Genomic DNA, 4015 nt, shown 5'->3' with positions numbered 1-4015 from the left:
TATGTAAAGGCCTGAAGACACAAAACTGAAGAGCTGCAAGAAGACCCACAGAGGATGGCTTCTGCTGAAGGGACGGGTCTGTTACCTTCACCATAAATAAATGGGGGTACTTCTCATGAATAGGTGGCAAGACATACTATCGCTTTACGATTGGTTATCAGTAACTGAAACAGTCACAACAGTAAATAATCTAGGACTAAGAGTCCGGAAATATTTATAGAGTGTAATGATCACACACACCTAGCTGTAGCACAAGGCAGGTAGCAAACTTATATTCTTTGGAAAAAAGTCTACGTATATTTCTAAAACAATTTCGACTGGCTCTTGAGTATTGCCACTTTGTCCAGAAGTCTTTAGAAATAGAGTAGAATTAAGGGAGGAAAGAAGAAGAGACAGAGAGAGAGAGAGAGAGAGAGAGAGAGAGAGAGAGAGAGAAAGAGAGAGAGAGAGAGAGAGAGAGAGAGAGGAAGGTCCAAAGAAGTGCGGAGTGTATTGTAGTGGGTTCGTTTCAGACGAAAAGAGTCGCGGAAATGCTCATCAAATTGCAGCTGTATCTGCTAGAAAAGAGGCATTGTGGATCATGGAGGATGTTAGGTGTTAAAACGCAGAGATATTACATTCCAAGGACAAGAGGCGACATAGTGCTTTGTTCCACGTATATTGCGCGAAGTGACAGTGCACATAATTTGTGGGAGATACGAGAAAGCGTATTTGACGAGTAAAAGTCGATTCATACTGTATGTCAACGGATGGAGACGTCACAGGCAACTACATTCACACTAGATTAAACGTCAAGCAGATCCTAACGGTGAAAGTGAGGTTAACAGTTACCATCCATGGTTCAGCTAGCCGGAATACACCAGCAGAATCAAACTGCTGAGAAGTGAAGAAATATTCAAACATTTTAAAATATTGACAATTAAAACTTTGAACATAGCTGCTAAGGTTCGGTGACCGTGTCAGAATTATATTGTAACAAATAAGCCCTCGGTCACAAATATTAAGTCAAAATTAACCTGGTTTCGACGCTACTATGAGCGTCGTCTTCAGAATTAGACTAAATGTACTAAAACATTAGGTATATAGTACATTAATAAAATTAAAGTTTGTACTGACTCGAAAAGATGCAGTACTTACAAGTCACATATTAAAAAAGGATCTAAGCCGGAATGACGACGTCATGAACACTTGGGAGATGGCGAGCCGCTAAGTGTACTGCATCTTTTCGAGTCACTACAAACTTTAATTTTATTAATGTACTATATACCTAATGTTTTAGTACAAGTTAGTCTAATTCTGAAGACGACGGTCATAGTAGCGTCGAAACCAGGTCAATTTTGACTTAATATTTGTGACCGAGGTCTTATTTGTTACAATATATTGACAATTATTTGTTACAGCATAGATATTCGTGCAAACGTTTCTATCACTGTTTAAACGACAATACATAGAACCGTATTGCCTTATCCACTGCCGGTCTTTTGTGTGTTTTTGGTTCAAAATGGTTCGAATGGCTCTGAGCACTATGGGACTTAACATCTGTGGTCATCAGTCCCCTAGAACTTAGAACTACTTAAACCTAACTAACCTAAGGACAACATACAACACCGAGTCATCACGAGGCAGGGAAAATCCCTGACCCCGCCGGGAATCGAACCCGGGAACCCGGGCGTGGGAAGCGAGAACGCTACCGCACGACCACGAGATGCAGACATGTGTGTGTTTTTAAGTACCAAATAACGTCGAGAACAACTGCGTATTTATCCTTTCATACGGCTGACTTTCACACCGCTAAAAAGACATTTAATGAAAACTGCTTCACCAATTGGGCAACGGCCTTGCCGCAGTGGATACGCCGGTTCCCGTGAGATCACCGAAGTTAAGCGCTGTTGGGCGTGGCTCGCACTTGGATGGGTGACCATTCAGCCGCCATGCGCTGTTGCCATTTTTCGGGGTGCACTCAGCCTCGTGATGTCAATTGAGGAGCTACTCGACCGAACAGTAGCGGCTTCGGTCACGAATACCATCATAACGACTGGGAGAGCGGTGTGCTGAACCCTCGCCCCTCGTATCCGCATCCTCCACTGAGGATGACACGGCTGTCGGATGGTCCCGGTAGGCCACTCGTGATCTGAAGGTGGAGTGTAATTCACCAATTAACGTTCTATTTGTACACAGAGTAGGCGTTTTGTTTGTCCATGTATTTTACAACCTAAATCATTTACGGCTTTCAGATATCCAGCCTCTTTTGTTGAAGAACATTCGAAGGAAAAATGTCAAAGCCCTCTCGGAACCTTTGCGATTAGACACGGAAACAAATCAAATGATAAAATAAAGAATCTAAAGACAAAAACCGGAAAACGCACTGCTATAGCGTGAGTGAGTATGGCGAGACTAGATTAACCTCCGACACCAAGTTCAATGACAAAACTTTCTCCGCTAGAAAAACTGATGTCGACGTCCCGTTGCGTCCCATAGCGTCCCATTGTGTTGACGTCTGTGTGAATGCCACCACCTGACTGGATGTACGGAATGTCTTGGCGTCCCGTTCCACTCCGTCAAGTGTGAATAGACGGCTGTAATGAAACCTCACAGATGGTTACCCGTAGCGGAGCGGTCCTCATGACTGAGTGGGGGCCGAGCGTGACCTTGGCAGCTGGCGGGTTGCCGACCTCTGAGGCGCCCCGGGCTCGGCCAGTTAATGAAGGATTCTGCACGAACTTCTTCGTAGATTGCTCCGCTGACGGCCGACAAAAACTTGCACGGAAAATTATCTGCCGTGGGCCACGTGTGGCAGTTCTCCCTCCTCCGCCAGTCCATCGAGAGAAGACAATGCCCGGTCGCCGACACCAAGCAGAGTTGTAAAGCCGTCGGTACACGGACCGTACTGTCGAACGTTAAAGCCGTCGGCACACGGACCGTGGTCCGAACGTTGAGCGTTGAGCGTGCCGAGTTTCTGACGTCATAGCGTGGAATAGCACGTTCGGGAGTCTTTTCGAACGTGCAGAGCAATACCTGGCATGTCAGATATTCTGAGCGTGCGCCTGAGCGTTGACCAATGAGATGGCACAGCGCCACCTACGTCACACGCACGCCGTCTCCCTTCAGTACAGAGTTGTGAGGTGCCATATTGGCGTTCATTTCAAGCCTATATGTATATATGCCGTTTCTGAGCACCAGCAAATTGAGAATCACCGGAAAACCCGTTGTTAGTTGTGTGATTCGTTCCAATAAAATTATGAGAAACATCGTATTCGTGGCAAAAGAATTATTGTAACCTGCGTATTATGAGAGTAGGCTATTTGAAGGCAGCGACACACTGAAGATCCACCAAAAACGCATTGTTCTTGGTACAATATGTTACAATTAAATTTCAATTAGTAACATAATTATCTACCATTAACGGTTTTAGCAAGCGGTAACACAATATAATTAATTGTACTTAAGCGGTTAGGGGTTTAGCGTAATGGGTAGCGTCTCTGTTCCAGAAGAACTTTTTGTTGGGGCGGTGGTTCACGCCTTTACACTTCCAAATTTTTTTCCTAACATTCGCGTTTTTATTAGGTTCTGATACTTTATTATTAGTTTAATATAAGTATATGCTATAATATTTGATGTTATGTAAATATAAGTTCACCTTTTTTTGAGGGGTGACTTTGTTCGATTGACTTAATCTACAGAACAGCTTGCGCTACTTGTATAAAGATATTTTGCTCCTTTTTCTTTTACGCTTCGTAATTCACATGTTGCAAAGATTCTGCTACTGAGTAGGAACAGTGATCAAGTAAGCCTGACCTTGGGGTTTTAATAAAATGTGGGAATGATGAAATAATGTTTATCGTATGCAGAGAAGTATGCCAAATTTGTACCGCGCTGTTTGTAATGGAACTTTTATAAGCCTGTGTCCCTATTGATTGGACATGGTACTTTCCTTTTCGTGGCCGATGGAGGAAATGTGCGTTTTAATAGAACTAACACGGGAATTTTACGCACGCCCGTTGAGTAAACAGTGTGA

At 43.7% G+C, this 4015-nt stretch overlaps 1 pseudogene; it reads left to right on the top strand.

Annotated features, from left to right (window-relative positions):
- Positions 1 to 1828: 1828 nt before the first annotated feature.
- LOC126485667 (5S ribosomal RNA) lies at positions 1829 to 1945 on the top strand (annotated as a pseudogene).
- Positions 1946 to 4015: the final 2070 nt, after the last annotated feature.

The sequence above is a fragment of the Schistocerca serialis genome, chromosome 6 (genome assembly GCF_023864345.2).
Source record: "Schistocerca serialis cubense isolate TAMUIC-IGC-003099 chromosome 6, iqSchSeri2.2, whole genome shotgun sequence".
Lineage (NCBI taxonomy): Eukaryota > Metazoa > Arthropoda > Insecta > Orthoptera > Acrididae > Schistocerca > Schistocerca serialis.
Note: the sequence above shows the minus strand (reverse complement) of the source record. Positions and strands in the feature narration are given on the sequence as shown.